This window comes from Gallinula chloropus (assembly GCF_964237585.1).
Source record: "Gallinula chloropus genome assembly, chromosome: 8".
In the NCBI taxonomy this organism is placed as follows: domain Eukaryota; kingdom Metazoa; phylum Chordata; class Aves; order Gruiformes; family Rallidae; genus Gallinula; species Gallinula chloropus.
This window is the reverse complement of record NC_140093.1, coordinates 11,595,487-11,613,376: the sequence shown is the minus strand read 5'-3', so window position 1 is coordinate 11,613,376 and position 17,890 is coordinate 11,595,487.

Genomic DNA, 17,890 nt, shown 5'->3' with positions numbered 1-17,890 from the left:
GTCTGTGCTTTGCTGTTACTCAGCCCAACATACAGTGTCTCTAATTTAATTAATGTTTTTGTCAGCTTCTGTGGAAAACAACCCAAATTTATCAAAACCTATTCTTATTCTCTGTCAGGGCTAAGGGGGCATCCCTTGTGCCTACAAAGCTTCTGTTTCAGCATCCGATTACCATCTGAATACAGAGTTGTATGTGAAAAGCTGCTTTAGTTACTGGTACCCCTGCACTACCAGAAACTCTGGCAGCTTTGATTCACAGCATCTTTTACACGTAGAAAGGCTTGTCATCTAGATGGAGAAGATGAAGAGTGGGAGAAAGGATATCTTCTTGGTTTTCTGGTGAGGAAACTTTCCCAGTTTCAGCCATGCAGACACCACCCCACACTCACACCCTCCTCGGGGGGTGGAGGACAGCCATGGTATATTGCTGTGACAGGGAGAGCCTTGCATCAGCTCTGCTGGTAGCTTCTTGAGGTCTTCTAGATCTGTCTAGAGATGAGAACCAGCACCTCCTGCTGACTGTCCCTAGGGCTATTTAGAGCACAGAAGACCTTGGTAGTTTGGACTCGTAATTTCTCTTTCAGCGATTAAAAAGCTCTTCTGGCTGAGGAGAGCACGTGCTCCGTACCTTCTTGACAAGAGTACGCATCTCCCTTCTTATCTCACTTGAAATCACCTATTTCACATTCATCATCTGAATTCAATTAAAAATAACCTGCAGCTGTAATTGTTAAGGGCTGTTTTCAACCGAACTCCCTTCATCCCAGAGTGTGTGGGATTTCCCCCTGCAGTTTCGAGAGCAGGTGGTCAGTGGGAAATTCCTACGAGCTCCTCAGTGTAGGGTTGCTCTTGGGGGCTAGTCACGGCATATCAGATGTGACTTCAGATTCATGGCTACAAAACAGAGGGCTGACTCCTCCCCCCTCCCCCGCTTTCTATCAATACCTGACACAAGCTATGTGAAAAGGGGGGCTGTGGGGTGCAGATCTGCTCCTGAGTTTTCACAGAGCGTGTGATGGCTGCTTGTGATAGAGCATCATTTCAAGATTGCCTGCAAATAAATTTGCAGTACAATGCAGGGACAAGATACCCCACAGGAGCTGTTTTGGTTCGTTTTGAACATATATAATACAAGTTCCCTGAAACACTTGTGTGACTACCACGGTTTATATCATAAAACAATTAAAATGAATGGGTTTGGAGAGTGTTTAAGCATTCATTCGTCATCCTTGCCTTATTGTTAATGGGAAGCTTCCTGTTAAGAACAGGGTGAGGCACTGCCTTGCTGAAACGTTTGCAAGTGGTGTGAGAGATTCTTGCTTTTGTTTCTACTGTGTGGGAACCGTGCAACGTCTGCAGCTCAGACTGAACTTCTGCAAAATCCACACCTCAATCACAGAAGCACAACTTGCTGTAGGAGAGGGCGCTGATTTAGCTGCAGCTCTCAGCGTTTCTATCCTCTGTCCCTGTTTCAGACACCCTGGTAAAATTTCCTATGCATTTTTTTCTTTTTAATTACACTGGTTGTTGGGTTTTTTTTAACTTAAGCCTCAGCAGTTTAACTCTCCTTTCTGACTAATAGCAGAGAAAAATGTTAAAACTTGTTACTCTTTCTTTTTATTCAACTTGGCACGTGAGGAGCAATAGTTTACCCAGAGAAAATTTGGCAAAGAAGCTATCTTGATTTCACACAAGGTCTTTGAGTGTTGTGGTGAAAATGGCTTTTGATTAGACAAAGTCAAAAGCCCTTGAAATCCTCATGTGTACAATGTAAGAAGTGGAATCCTCTTGCAGCTTGTCATCGCTGCATAGACATGAGCTTCTGGTACCTCTTTCAACTGGTTTTGAAAAGGCTTCTGCTGTGCGGTGGTTTATGTAGCAACATGGTCTTTCTCTGACTCATGGGCCAAGAAAGAAATCCAATGTGTGCCTTTCACCCCACTCAAATAGGAGCCTTCAGTGTGGAGTGGTCCCCCCCAGCCCACTCTGAATTTGGGATCTGCTCTTTGCACACTCCTTCATTTTGCACAGCTTGGGAAGCTGTATTTCTACTTCAGCTGAGGAATTCTGTCTCCTCCCCTGCTGCCTTTCCCTTAATGCAACGCTAAGAAATTAAACTAACTTTAAAATATACTTGGCATTCAAAATAACACACCCATACTGTAGCTTACCCAAATTTACACCTCCAAAACAACTAATCCTCCAGCCCACTGATGGCTTTTTTTTCAGTGATAGAGTGGGTGTCCCTGAAGCCCAGGGTACATCTTTGAGGCCATTCCCAGGATCACAGTGCAACACTCAGCCCCTATTCAGATACATGCCCCTCAAAAAGCCTGACGCTGATAGGTAGTTTCATTGCAGTGATGAGGAAGTGGTTGCAGAGCTGCAGAACCACTAAAAAATACCTTGTGTCACTTGGGTTTTGCTGGGCTTCCCCTGTGTATGTACATCTGTGCTGTGTGTCACCAGGCCAGCTCTTTCCTTGCAGCATGGGCTTGGGAGAATGAGCCCAGAGTTGCCTCCTTCTGTAGCAAAACCACCAGCACCATTTCCCTCTCATGCAAGTGGGAAAGAAATGCTTATAAAATGAGTGTGTTCCCAGGCATCTTCCTTCCCTGCAGGGACAGATCATGAAATTTTTCAATTTTAACAATAAGCAAGTGGGTTCTGTGATTGGCAGACAAGTAAAGTTAGATTTCCTAGGGGTTTGTCTGGTGGTTTATAAAGGCTTGGGTTGTTATGGGCTTGGTTTTTTTTTTTTTTTTGGTTTGCCAGAACTTTCTTTCCCTTACTGCATTATATATGCAATAATAAGCATTGTAAATCCACAGCAGAGAGATACCCTGATGAAGGAATGGATTCCCTGCTGTCTGAGAAAACGGTCTCCCTCATTGGTACTTTCCCTACATCCCAGTTTTATAAATGTCCTCATTAAAATGCTCTTAAATCTGGTAAAAGCTGGACCACTTCTGGCAGCCTTCCCTTCAAAAGAGCACAGAGCACTCGTGGTTTCTATCTACAGGGCTATGAAATGGCATAAAATTTATATGAATTAAATGTTTTTCTGAGCATTTGTCAGCAGTAATGGGAACTGGTCAGTTCCAAAAGCAGACAGTAGATGTTGCAGTGTGTTTTTCCTCCCCTCCCTCTACCAAAATATTCCTAAAAGCTTTCTTGCAAAGACAGTACCACCTTCTGCTGAAACCTTTGCAAGGTAAGATGGGAGTGCAGCATTCAGACACTGTTATAGTGAACCAGACCCTAAAGAAAAGCATTTTGACAGCAACAGCTCTCTGGACATTTCTGTAGATGTTCTACAGGGATACAAGTGGGAACACATACTTCTTTTTACTTATGCTTGAGAAAATGTTTCGGTTCTTGCAGATCTGCCTCTCTTTAGTGGCTTACCTTTCCTGTGCTGTTCCCCATGTTCTGGTATTCCTAACCACCATCACCACATTTATATCTTAAACAGAACAGTTTCCATTTGCTGATTTCCCAAAGATCTTAGCAAGTAAGATGAGTCACAGCATCTGGATGCAGTTGGTATACAGACCTTACCTGAGCCAAGGATTCTCTACCTAGTACAGCAATTCTCTGTCCCTTTCTATCTCCATCTGATACCTCTTAAGGGATGTTTGTACATCTCCTAGTGCTGCTTGAATCCCAAGCCACGAGGCTTTACATAACCATCCAAAGCAGTCCAGTAATGTCCCTTTACCCTGTGCTGACCACATGGCAATTTCAAATGACTTGAGCATTTCACATTTTTGTGTAATCTCCTTAATGTGGGTGCACTTTGGGAGCTCTCAGATTGCAGGGAGTTCAGGGTAATTTTAACTTGCTGGAACACTGCATGTTTCCACAGATTTGAGCATGGAGGTTTGGTGGGGTTTGGAGTTGCAGTACTTCCTCAGGAAAGGAGTGTTGGGGGAGGCAGCAGGTCCATTTGCCTTTCTTCTTGAACCTGCATTTACTGAATGAATATTGGTTGGCACCTAAGAGCAGCCTTGGAGAAATGAAGGTGCTACTGTGCTAGGGAGGTGGGCAAGTGCTTGTTTGCACAGGTGACATTTCAAATTTGACCGAATAGTGATGCTGTCTGTGAAAGTTGATGCAATTATTTGCTGGATAGGTGGACTTAATTTTATAAGGGTGGAGCAGCACATTAATGCACAGATTACTATGCAAACTCTCTGAAATGATTATCTGTGGGCTAACACCACAGATCTATAAACAGTTGTAATCTTTCTGCCTATGTATTTTTTCCTTCTCTTGTGATCTGTAAAATATTATGGGAGAAAAAGCTGTTTTGGTGTGGTGGTTCCCCACTCTGAGTTCCTTGAGCATTGTACTTCCCAGTGATTTTGTTGGAAAGTGTTTGGGGATCTGACAATTTGGTCAAACTTCAAAAGAATCAATGGATAAGCAAAGACATGAAGCTGTTTCCATAAAAGAAACAGCTAAGCAGGTGAGGACTCCAGCCTCAAAGTGAGGGAGAAGGGAAGTATGTTAGGAATAAACTAACTAGCGAGTGACATCAAGGTAATATAAAGTCTTAATGCTTGCTTACTCTCAAGAGCTGGAGTATAAAACTAGGCTGGTGGCTGCAAAGTGCAGAGCAACCCAAAGGAGACTGTGTCTGAAACCTGCAGATGTGCATGTTCTTTACCCTTACCTGAGTCACGGCTCTTGGCACATGGAGCAGTTGGATGGTGTAATTTGTTACCAGAAGAAGCTGTGGGTACAAAAAGCTTTCTCCAGAAGAAAATGTGGAAGGTGAATTGTCCTGTTTCAGCTACAGGATAGCGAGACTTGCGAGGCACGAGGTCAGCAAGAAAGATATTGCTGTGATTGAGGCCCCACCAACCTTGAGTTGTCATGCAGAAGGTACCCCGTGATGGAAGACAAGGTTAAACCCCCAAAAGGCAGACTTTTTTGGCCAGGATCAGTGATGATAGGGTGATATAAGAAACTAAACATCTTCCTTTGGTTTTGTTTCTTTTTTTTTTTTTTCTCTTTGTGGTGTTTGTTTGTTTGTGTGTGTGTTTGTTTAATTAGGAAGCTGTATTTGGCTGAGCATAACCTTCATGTCCTTCATCCTCTAGCTGAAGCCCAAGACATGGAGTTTTTTGGCTGCCCTTGGGGAACCTTGAAGAGGACAAATGCTGAACCAGGCTGAGTCTCCTCTGGTCATCAGAGAAAGAGAGTATGCAGGGGTACGTGGAACACCTGGGGCTGAACATACAAGTGACAAAAAGCAGATCATGCCAAAATGCAATGCTGAATGCGTGTAGTCTTGCTGCAGAGAATTTAGTTCTCCCTGAGGCATTAGTTCTTGTAACAGAGGACCTGAAGTCAAGGAGGTTTTCTGAGTGACATCTGCTCCCTGGGGCCTGTGGGCATCCTGGTCATGCTCCACGCACGGTGGGAGGGCCAGGGCTGCCGGTCGCTGCCAGCATCCCTGCCTCTGCTGATGCTTGGGAAAGATGCAGGGAAAAGGAGCTAGTTGCCTTCAATCGCTAGACTGTAGCTGATTGTCAAAGGCAGCCTAATTTAATTAGAGCTGAACTGGATCATTACTTAATGAGAACTGAGACTAATTAATTTTTGGAGTCACAGTACGAAAGATGCTTTGTTCCCTTTGAATAGGTAATTAAGTGAGGCGTATGCAGACACCCTATGCTCTGCTGCACTTGCAAAGGGTTTGTTTTCTTTCTTATCTCCATCTTATTTGTATAAGCACTTTGGAATTAGGAATTAATTGTCTTGTTGCTAATGATGTTGGGTATAATTATGTTGCTTTAGAAGGGCAGACTTTGTCCAAGTGCTTTTGTCCAAGGCTTTGTCTACCAGAGGGTACTGACCAGACCAGAATCACTCTGAGGTGTAGCTACTGGTACAAAAAAAGGATGAGCTGCCCAGGGATGATGAGTTGTATTTGAACTGCTCTGAGCTAAAGCCACTTCAGCTCAAGAACAGAGTGGCTGAGTGGTAGCAGGTGACAGCATTGCACAGTATCATTGCTTCAGTTGGTTTTCTAGCGTAGACAAGTTAGCTTCCATGTGGCTTATTCTTGCCTGGCACTGCCAGAGCAGTACAGTGTCACCACGCTGTTTAGCTGCCTGTCTTTGACAGGAGGAGATTTTGCCTGTTGTTTTGTTTGTAGTGACCCTGTGTGCACCACTTGGCTGTTTTCTGTGCTCCCATAAAAGCCTCAAGGGCTCCAACGTTTGCAAACACAAGTCAGCATTTCATTAATTGAAGCAACGTTCGTTTGCAAGCCATAGATTTTGAGTTTGGATGTTTCTGGAATAATCTTGTGTGACTCATTCCTCGTTGGCACCATCAATTAACCCACAATATCTAATACTTGGCAGGTCATTTCCATTAGAAAGCAAATTTGGTGTTAGAGCCCAGCATTTCTTAGAATGTTCTTGATGAATCCTTTCTGTTTGTGAAGTTCAATCCAGAGAGCTTCATGAGTTAGCACACAGCTGAGAAGAACTTCCTCCCTGATTTTTCTCAGGACCTTCCATTTTTGCACATTTAATGGGTTCTCTTTGCTCCCTCACTGTATGTCATGGAATGCCTCTGGGTGCATCTCTGTGAGTCTGTAAGGAACCCATGTGACGTTTACAAGACTATTCATCCATGCCCATGCGCTTTCTGTGGTGAAGCCTGTTGCAAAAGCTTGTTCTCTGAAGGTCATGGGGTTGATAGAAGATTGTGGCTGTATGCTCAGTTTAAGTCATTGATATAGCGTATGTACTACCACTTCCAACACAGCAGCACTTGCCCTCAGTGTGGCCCATTAATTCCAAAGAATTAAAATTGTAACTCATTCTGTGATCCAACTTTATTGGAAAGAAAGGGAGTGTTCTGGTAATTGGTAGAAGCTAGGCCAATCATCATGTGTGCCTGTCAGTATACTTGCCTGTCATATCTCTAGAGTGAATTTTTTCTTCTCCCATCTGAATCTTTGGAGATCTATTCTTACATTCCAATATCTTTCTAGGATGATAGCAGAGGGCTGTTGCAGAATGGTGCAAGTTTCAGATCTGTTGCACAAATGGGGAATACACTTCTGCCAGCCCCAGTTTCTACACCTACATATTTAGCTTTGGAGGAGACCTGCGCTGAAACACGTCTTCAGAGAGTTCCTATAGCCTTAAACCTGGGACTCCAGCCTATTCTGTCTGCTGGGGTCTGTCTGTGCTGGATGCAATCTCTCCAATAATTATGCTTTCCTATCTTTCATTGCTTTGGGGCTGCTTTCCTAGTCCATGACAGAGTCATTTTTTCCTACTTTTACACATCTTTTTCTACACCTTTCAGGTGGTCCAAACTGCTTTGATTTTCTTCAGAAGCCCCTAGCAAGGTGCATTCTCCTTGCAGGAGCAAGGTGTTCATACGTCTAGGGCTCTCTCTAACCACAGACAGTTGCCTATGTTAACTGGCTGCCAAAATGGCAAGGCAGTCCTTGTAGGATTTGTTTTGTTTCATTGTGACTGGAGCTCTGGGAAGCCATGCTGATGGGCACACCAGTTCTGTATGCTGGGTGAAAACCTTGCTCCATATGGTCCTTCCTGGGCAGGGGATACTTTCAGACAGGGGCTATTCATCCTTTTGGTCCTTTCCATATGGCAATAGGAGCAGCAACCACAGGACTCTCTGCCCTTTCTCTTACCCTTTCCAGCTCCCTGTCCCAGCTCTGCCCCTTTCCCTGCTCATGCTCCTGCACTGTTGGGAATTCTTGGGCTGCCCCAGGCAGAAAGAGGTGCTTCATACTCACCTTGATGTGGCAGCACAGGGAAGGTGAGGTGAGGGTGCTGAGGGCTAAAGCAAGAGAGCCTGAGAGCAGGTGCACTGCGGTTAAGGCAGATGACTCTACCCAGTTACTCATCTCCGAGCAGGTCTCCACTTATTCCTCCTCCTCCTTTTCTGGACAGTTACTGTAACTTGCGTATTTGTGATGCTTTCTGTCCCTGCAGGCAGAACGACTTGTTTACTACTATCCAATCACCTGCAAATCGCTTACTTTAGGTCAGCTGCATCATCTAAGGACAGGTCGAATCTGCTTAATGCCTTCTCTAGCCTGGCTTGCACAGTTCTTGGCCAGTGTGAAATGCAAGAAGTTCTACAGTTTATGGATGATCTGACCTGAGGTGATGCTGAATGAGGCATCAGGAGGGATGTGGCATGCCCTGAGCACACAGAGTCTTGCATGATCAGACCTTGCTGGATGGAGAGGATGGTAATGCAGTGCTTGCAGACAGATGTGAGCCCCTGCCCACTCTGGACAAAAGCCAGTGCTGCTCTGAGCTGCACAGCCGTGACTATGTTGGTGCTGGGTATATTGGTCTGGGCTTCCAGCCAGGCTCACATAACTGCACGGCTTTTGGTCCTGAGCTGAATCTCATCTGGTTAGGGCAGAGCTCGCTATGCATCTGCTCAGAAGAACAGGGCAGAGCAACTCAACATATTTATCCCACAGACGTGCCAAATGTGTCTACAGAAACTAGTAATCGATGCCATTCGGATTCCTCCCCATTAATCTTCATCTTCATCTAGCACCACACGTCTTGAGGTCAACAGTGTTGAGATCAGCCAAAATCAATAAAATTCTACATTGTTAGTGTACCCTCGGTGCAGTGCAGCTGTCCTTGCTATGCAGGGAGCATAACTTCATCTCCCAGCACGACATGTTGAATTTATTGCCTGGCGACGTTGGGTGAATATAGAGCGGTGGGTGGGGAAAATCCTGGCTTTTGATTCAGAATTTGTACTACGCCTGTGAGTAAAGACACACATCTGATGTGCTGACTCAAAGCAAAAGGCTCCTATTGGGACTGCAGTCTTCCCCTGCGCCGCTCCCCTGTCGCTGTGCATACAGTATTGATCTGTCAGGTTCTGGGTCACAGATAAGGGGAGAGGAGGAACAGAAATAGTGAATAAAATCGATCATTGGTGGGAAGAAAAGTAAACAGGTTTTTATCCTTTTGTGTGGGGTGTGTGTGTGGGGAATCATTCAAATTAAAGAGATTGTTTCCCTTTTGACTTATCTCTTGAAAAATGCCACAGTGAATTATTTAATCTCTTTAACCAGATCCCCTAATCTAGCTTCCTTGCAAGCATTTGCTGGCAGTATCGATGTCAGCCTCGTAGCTCAGGGTGAATTGCTCATGATGCTGGCTCCTGTGTTAAGAGGGATTTCTGAATTCCTGTTCCCCAGGCTGCTTGCTCGCTGAGTACTCCCCAGGGCATGGAAACTGGGGAAGTACCAAGGGGGAAAGAGGTAGCTGTAGCCTGTAAATTAAACTGAAAAGAATAACCCTGTGGCAAAAAACCTTAAGTTTGTGAGAATTCTGCTGCAACTTGAATAAGGACAGAGTTTCAGCCCAGATCTGATCCCATGTGTCCTGTTAATAATGTGAATCTCTACTAAAGGTTTGGGTTTTGAACTTCAGGCTGACTGCACTCTTGCCCATGGGCAGCCATTGCAGCTGCACTGGTCACTTCTCAGTTGGTTACTGAATGCAGCATCAGAGTGTAAACCAAAGAAGCATTTGTGGTAGAAAGGGAAGTCACCAGTTTTCAGGACTTTTGCAAAGATAAGTAAGACTCTGGCTTGCCTGAGTGTAAAGCTAACTCCATGTATGATTCTGGAAAACTTTAGTGGATCTTTGGAAAATACTGGACTTTGGTCTGCTTCTTGAGGTGGAAGCAACTGATATTATTCTGCTATTGCTTTTCTCAATGGGTTAAAGTTGAACTAGAATGACAAAGCAGGACTTTTTTGCTTTATCTCTGGGACTAACTTCAAGGAAATCATGGAAAGCTGCTTTTTTCCATGCATGGTGTCTCCTGCAGAGTTATTTTCAGTGTGCATGCTATCACCTTGTGTGATATATAATCACCCAGAGGCTAGGACATGCAAACACATGGTTATGAGTACCCACAGAAACACTGTGATCCCTTGCCCTGATGCCAGAGATAAAAGCTTTGACTCTGGACTCTATTATATTCTCAGAAGCAAACCACTCGACAAACCTGCCTCGTGATTCCACTCAACTCTATCATAATGATTTTAGAAGAAAACCACAAGAAACGTGGTGGTTTTGGGTTCTTGTCAAAGCACAGCAGAAGAGTGTTGGCTGATTACTTTTTAAAATTCATTTTAACATTACATTCAGAGTGAAAGTCTGGGCATATACCTAAATGGACTAAAATGTAAAGAGGGTCTTACATATGACTGTGGTGAGAAACCACTGGATTTAATCTGAAAACTTATGCTGGAGGCAGGAGATGAGATAATTTAAAATATAACTCTGTGAAATCCCACCATGGAAAGTGCATGCTTTGAGGTGCTCTACCCTTTCTTAGCTTTCTTTTTTTTTTTTTCTGTTTTTTTTTTCATTCTAATATACTAAGATATATAAGCATTCAAACTTCAGCTCTGAATTCAACGTTTTCTTCTCCTGTCCACTCTCTTCATGCTTTCCCTGGACACACCTACCCCATGACACATACCTGAAAAGGAGGTATTTTCCTCTCCATACCCAGGTACAACTGCAGTTGCTGACAGCCACCATGACACAAAATCTTTTTGCAATGAGTAACCTCTCTAGAGCTCACTGGGCATCTGACTATTTATTGCTGGTCAAGGCACTGCCTAGGTCAGTGGCGGTGTGTGCAATTACAAAACGCTGGGCAGCTGCCCAGGTTGTTTGTGTAGGCACAAGCACACCCTACAGCTGTAAGTGTGCTTGAAGCTCTGGTCTGGGCAGTGCTGTGGACAAGGGAGGTAGGAGGTGGTGGCATGGTCCAGTAGCTGCAGATGTGTCTTGTGGCAGTGGGCAGAGCTTGTTGGGAAGGTGACTGAGTGGCTCCAGAGCCTGCAGCAAGTTTCTCCTCTCAGGGTATCCACCAGCCTATGGGCAAGGGCAGAGAGTCCAGCTCTGCAGGGAGAGTTGGTAACAAGCCTCACACTAGGTTAGGGTGCTACCACACTTTCATCCAACCCTTCTCCATGCATGGCCACCACGCATGCACCATCTCCATGCATGCACCAGGCATGAAGGGGACAGGATGGGGGCTTTGTCCTCAGTTGCTGCTGTTCACAAATGTGCTGCCCACAATGTCCTGCCTTTCTTGGTGTTGATGAAGTGATACAGCTGAAACACTCAGTGACTCATCCTAGTAGGATGTGCGTGGGGCGATAACCATAGCAAGAGAAGCCAGGTGGACAGCTAGGGGTGGAAGCACCTTTAGCCTCCACAGCAAAAAAAGCCCAGAACTCGCCTGTCAGAGTCCTTCAAATGCTGTAACTGCTGATGCTCCAGGGTAGGAGCAAATGACGTGAATTGCTCATCCCCCTCTCAAGCTCTTGTGCTCTCAGTAACATCTGGGTTAGAGGTCACCAGCAGGTAGCACTAATTTGGCCCTCTACGCCCTGGCAGAGAGTAGTTTGCAGTCCTTCCAAGAAATGTGAAAGGTGATGTAGCAAAGGCCTCCTGCGAATAAAATTGCTCATGGGCAGAGTGTTCTTTTCTCTTCCCCAGCACCTTAGGAGTGTGAAGGGTCCTAATGAAGCCAACCTTGCACACCACGGACTGAGGTCTCTTAGATCTCTTTAACGGTTGGAATTGTGAAATATTTGTTGCATCTATAATTAGGGAGTAGAACAGATGGCTGGAGCTTAGTTATAATTAAAGTCTAATGCACAGTAAAATAACCCAATGCAGCCAGTGATTCAGCGGCAACCAAAGAATTTTAATTCTTTCTTTGCTGGGCTTAAGCTTCAATTGCAGGAATTGGGACTTCAGGGAAAGTCTGTTGCATCACTTATTACATAGGGACATGGCTCTATATTAAAGGATTGTGTGGAAATTTTTGATTGCTACGTATTAAGTTATATTGTGTGGTCTAGCTTACCTTAGTAACTTGAAATCATGTGTGGAAAAGGCATGTGAATTGTTTTAACAGCACAGAATCTGCATGTTGCAATCTGTTTTAGAAGAGGCTTTCTTAAAGCCTGTCTGCCTAGTAATTGATCGCTAATGCTTTAGGATAAGTTATTTAGAAAGAGGCATTAATTAGGTGCACTTAGACAGGAACATATTTTATTTATAAAGCCGTCTGTTTTAAATGCTGCTGTCGGGAATAATAATTTAATGCACATTTAACACTACTTTCAAGCACGGATTGTCAGAGATATCGTGATATTAGAACTGGAGGCAAGTGAATAAGCTTCTCATTTCCTGGGAGACAAGACTAGGAGTTGGCATAGGGAAATGGATTTTTTAATGTTTCTATTTAGTTTTTTTCATGGGTTTCTGTGTTTAATTTGTGGGTTTTGGGGTGTTTTGGGGTTTATTTCAACACATTTTAGTGCAAAGAGGGGGCTGTAATACAACCTGCCAAGGGTATGAGAGGCTAGCTCTCCTGCAAGGAGAACAAGCAAGTTCTGGACCATTCCTGGAGACTGAGAAGACACGAGAAAAAATGTTTTTATGAACAGACTATAGTCATTTTCCCTTACCTATCTTATTGGATGACTTGCTGAAAAAGATTCCCCTGTATCTATTTGGAACATTCACCAGTAGATTAGCAATGTGCCTGACAGGGCTACACTTTCCTGAGAGGTTTCTTATGCGTCCCCTCCTTCCCTTCCTGCAGGCTGGAAAGAGCTGTGTGAAGTGACAGGTTCTTCTCAAAGTTGTGATCAGCCTCAGGTGGCCCCTGCTTCTGCAAGACCTGTCCTATGAGGACTTGGGTGGCACCTTTTGCATAGTGAGCATGAAGGGAATGCTGATTCCTTGATGATTATTGTGGATTACAGGCATGCAGGCAGTCTGTAACTGCTCAGGGTTAATGGTGGCAGCATGTCATGCGTTTTGATTGTCCCTCTAGTGCTGTCTTAAGCTGCAGCAGAGTTGGGTGGAAGAGCTGCATGGATGTTAGATGGGCTCTACAGGACTTCTAAAAGCAGCTACTTTTAGCAGTTAATGCAAATTGTGGATGCTGCCTGGAAATCCTTGAGCAAAAGGCAGGCAGCATTAAGGTTTTCTGAATTGATGCTGTTTGAGCAGCTTGTGCCATGCTCTGGAGCCCTATCATTAAGAAGGTGACTTAAAAAAAAAGCCCACGAAAAATCCCCACAAACCAATAAAAGAACCAAACCAACCAACCACCAACAACAAAAAAAGATTGAAACAAACCAGCAATGCTTCCAGCTTTGTATTTGTCTCAAATATGGGTGTAGGGGTAAAATTCCCTGTTGTCCAGGCTGGTCCACCCCTGCAAGACAGAGCCAACCTCTGCTTCCACATTCACAGAGATCCATGGTCTCTATGTGAATCTGGAACAACCCCTGGAAAAAGGTATGGAAAGTTAAGGGGCTACAGGAGTGGCAGAATTTGGCTTGCTCAGCCTTTTGATGGATGGTCATAGGATGGGGGATGGAGGGACCCAGGTGAGCTTCACTAAAACTCGTACTTGCAGGACTTCTCGGGAAAGCTGGTGGGCAGGGAAAAAAAACCAACCCAAAACCCCAACCCCTCTGCTGTTATCCCTACTTCCAGACTGAGTATTCCTGACCCGCCGCCCCACGGGCTGACAGCAGCGGTGAGACCCTGCGGAGAAGTGTCCACTGAGCACCGCGGAGCTGGTCCCAGCAGGACAGACCGGGAGGTCTGGGCGGCTGCCGGGCCCCGATGGCAGGGATCACCAGGTGGCACTGTTACGTGCGCTCGCAGAAACTCCCTGTCCCTGCGGCAGATGTGCGCTGTCTCCAAACGTGTCGTACCGCTGAGGTGGCTTCTTGTAAATCAGTTGTTGGTTGCCCACCTGCCCACTGTGCTGCGCCTCGTACCAGCACCGCTGCCTGAGAGAGGTTTGATCCCCCCCAGGAGGAGGGACTGGGCTTCTAAAAGTACAGGATCGCCTGTGTGTTGGGTACCTCTTGTTTAGCTGGTGTTACCAAGATGATGTGATGCTTCTGGCAGGTCTGCTGCCTAGTGAAGAGCAATGCTGGCTTCTGCCATCCTGTGGCAACAGGGAAACTACCCTAGTTCGAAAAGCTGAAAGCAGAGTTGGGAGCTTGCGACACAGGGTTAAATCTTTTGGCTGCTTCAAGTGCAATTTGTGATGTGCTCGGGATGAGTCACAGCAGAAATTGTTGCACTTTGGAAAAAGTGAGGTGCAAAGTTTTGATCATATCACATGTGAGGTCCTGGTTGGTTGGTTGGTTTTTTTTTAAGGATGCATATATGGGCTATTAACATCAAAGTGTAAGGATAGGGGTAATGCAAGAGCCTCTTTAAGTCATTACCTTCTCCATAAAGACATGAAACACTGGCTCTTCAGCTTTCCTGAGCTTTGCTCTGAGAATGGAATAAAGGTTTTATTAACTCTCACGTGTTACTTAAGTGGCAGCAAACCTTTGCTTTATGCCCACGCACTTTACTGTCCCTGACTAAATGGGTTTGTGCTCTGTCCGGAGGAGGATGGACTGACTAGCAGAGCTGAGTAAGTCCTATCCCTACAGCTACTCAAGCTGTCAGCCTGGAAAAGGACCCCCTAAATGCAGGTGTTCTCAGGCCATATCTCCAGCAGAGTTGGGAGGACAATTATTACCTGTGCGAACACACCCATGTTAGTGGTAATCTCGGTGAGCTGGGTACTGCTGGCTGGGGAGGTGTGGAAGTGCAGGCTTCAGCAGAGGATGTGCAGGTTTGCACCCAAGGCTTCCACTGCTGGTGGTTAATGCTTTGGAGGATTTTTATTTTAATTGTTACTGGTTCTTGAACTGGCTCTAATCCCATTAGCTTGGGTATGCCTGCAGGAGCTCTGCTTGCACCTCAGATTGCAAGGCAGACATAGCCTTCATGCTGGGAACTAGAGCCCTGCCAGCTGAGCAGTGAGTTTTTGTTGTATCCTGTTTGGAAAGGAGAGATTCTTTTGAGACTGATGCTTTTGCATGGAGGTTTTCTTTCTGAAGCTGTCAAAAGGAGGGAGAGGTTTTTGCTTGTGAGGAATATACAGAAGATGGATAACAGCAGGGCATGATAGCTGCCACAGGACTCAGCTCAGCTTGCTCTGACTCACAAGGAAAAGTTAGAGGGAGTGGAAGATGAGTGATGCAACAATACTCAGTCTACTGCATTTCTGTGTCCTCTGTCCAGGCTGATGGTAAATGCCAGCCCTGCTAGTGACTTGGTGTCTGAGTGAATCACTCCCCAGACAACTTGCTGGAAGCTTTCACTTTGCTTCACATAGAGCAAACCTTTTCCTTTGTTTGCTTCTGGCTGTCGCCAGCACTTCAGAAGGTGAAATCCTCAATGCCCATGCAGCAATGCTTCTCATGTGAAAGCCTGGGAAATGGTAGCAGAGAGTGAGAAAACGCTGGGATGGTCTGGGGGGAGAGGATGTGTGTGAGCCTGTGGCAGAAAACTGCAGGGAGCAAGCAGGGAGCTCCCTGCTCTGCCCTCTGCCACCCACCATGGCACAGCAGAGCCAGGGCAGGCCTTCTCCCACAAGGATGTGGTCACCGAGGTTTCTGCCCCCAACCTGGGCTTGACCCCACAGAGCGCGATGACACCGTGTGTATTTGTGGCGCGGTTCTCACCAGAATGCCAGACATGTCGCGTGGCAGCTGTATAGGGAGGCCAAGCCTTCCACCTACACAGCTCCTGCCACCCCTTTGATATGCAATCCTGACCCCACGGCGGGGTGTTGCCACCTGTCCTGGGGCGCTCCAGCCTCCAGCCCAGCTTTAGCCCAGGCTGTGGCCCCGCTATGTCTCGGAGATGGTGCCGCAGCTGCACTGACGTCAGGGAGGGAAATTCCCTCTGCCCGGCAGGTCCATTGCAGCCTCCCCGCCTTGGGCAGCGGGAGTTTCCCACAGGAGTTGCATGGTGTCCTGCAGCTCTCGAGGACAGGGCAGCCTCTCATGGACCAGAGGACTGCTGAGAGCTGACTGCTGGAAGGATGTCTACTTCTGGCCTTGGTTTTGGTTTATTGCTATAGTCTTGGCTCTCTGCGCCTCCCTTTCTTCTGGTGTGCATGAAAACTATAGGGCTTCAGTGATTCTTTTCCATGGCATGACAGGGAGATGGAGCAAGCAGAAGCACCAATTCTGGCTTGGAGTGTTGGTGACCTGATGCTGGTCTCTGAGCTGGTTCCTTCTGCACCCTCTCTCTAGAGCCTTGGTGTTCAGGAATAGCTAAAAGAAACCCCTCCAGTGTTCATATCTGCTCTTCACTGCAGGCATTGTCCTTTCAGTTAGAATTTTCTTTGATTCCTCTCCATGGTGAGGAAATTAAGACTGCAGCTTCCAAAGTGCGTGTTCAGCTTCAAGCCTGCTTTCATACCATCTCCTTCCTGCTAGGTGAAAACAAGGGGCAAAACTTTCTGCTGTCACTATATTTGAAGAAAGAAAAGACCCACTACAGCCCTCAGTGGTGGGAATGTATCCAGAAGAGTGGACATCTTTAGCTGTACTTAGGCTTTACCATCAGACTGTGGTGTAGAAAACTACATCTCTGAGGGTGTTTGTGGGAGATCAGTGAGGTATAAAGGCTGGTGTATTGGAAGCAAAGCCAGCCTCAGCCCAGCTCTTTGGGTCAGAGCAATCCCAAGGAAACACACAGAGTTGGCAGTTGTGGGAGGCCCCGAGCACAGTCCCAATTAGCCAGAGATGGGGGCTCTGGACTTGTTGCTAGCACTAGTCTCTGCCCTGGAACCCAGGAAACAGGAATACCTGGCACAAAAAATGGGAGCCATGAACTGTCCTATAGGACCTGTGGAAGTCTACATAAATGTGTGGGACAACTGGAGAAGAGTAAGAAGTGCTTTGCTAGAAGCTGCAGGGTTGATATAGAAAGGGAAGCAGTTGGAAGCTCCTGTTGTAGCTGTTCTGGGTCACTTGGAAGTATTAATAGCTTTAGGGTTGCTCGAGCAGAGGACTACAGCATGTCCTGACACACAAAGACCACAAAGTAGGTGATAGTGAGGGGGAAAGATGGAAGACTTCAATCTTACAGTCCCTGTCATTGGAGTCCCTACTGAGACAAGATCCTGGGAACAAATGCTCAAGTGCATTGTGCCTCATGAAATAATTCATTATCCCTGCAAAGGAGAACACCAAACTATACTCTTTGCAGTAAGTGGATGATGCTCTGACACCAGAGGACACCAAAGGCAACCAGGCAGCTCTGAAAGTAGTTTATGTCCCTTTGAGCAAGGCTGGAACGGTGCCATTTCTTTTGTTTCTTTCTAGCTCTACGTAATAGTTGATGGCCAACATGAAGATAGTGCAGAGCTCCAGATGTGTGGTATCACTTGCAGACAGCAGCTTGAAGCTGATGTGTGAAGTCCACAGTTGCTGGCACTGATATGTTCTGATTTAGCTGGAGGAGAGGAGGATGTGGGATGTGGTACAGTGAGACACCTTTGTCAGCTTCTTTTTAGGTGTGCCTGAGGTTGTGCTGTTCTCAGCGTTGTCACTAGTCCTGAGCCCAGACTTGGGCAAGCATGCCCTGGACTGCTGGTATTGCAGCTGCATCCACACAGTTCTGTCCCATTGCTGCTGCCCAGGCTCATCCCCTCACAATCCCACAAGCAGTTCAGGGCTCCCTGAAGGGAGGGGCTGGTGTATGGGTACCCTTTTTTACTGGTTTATGCTTGCAGGAAAGGCAAAAGGTGGTGGGGGAATTGGGAAGATTTCTTAAGTTTGTTGTTCTCCCCGTCCCTTGTCTCTTGGCATGGAGGATGCAGGGAAAGGCTTGTATGAGCCAAAAGCCAGAGATTTGGCAATTCTGGAGCAGTGGGATCAGAGATCCCTGCTGGCTGGAGGGAAAATGTGAATTGTTCTAGAAGCTTTTTC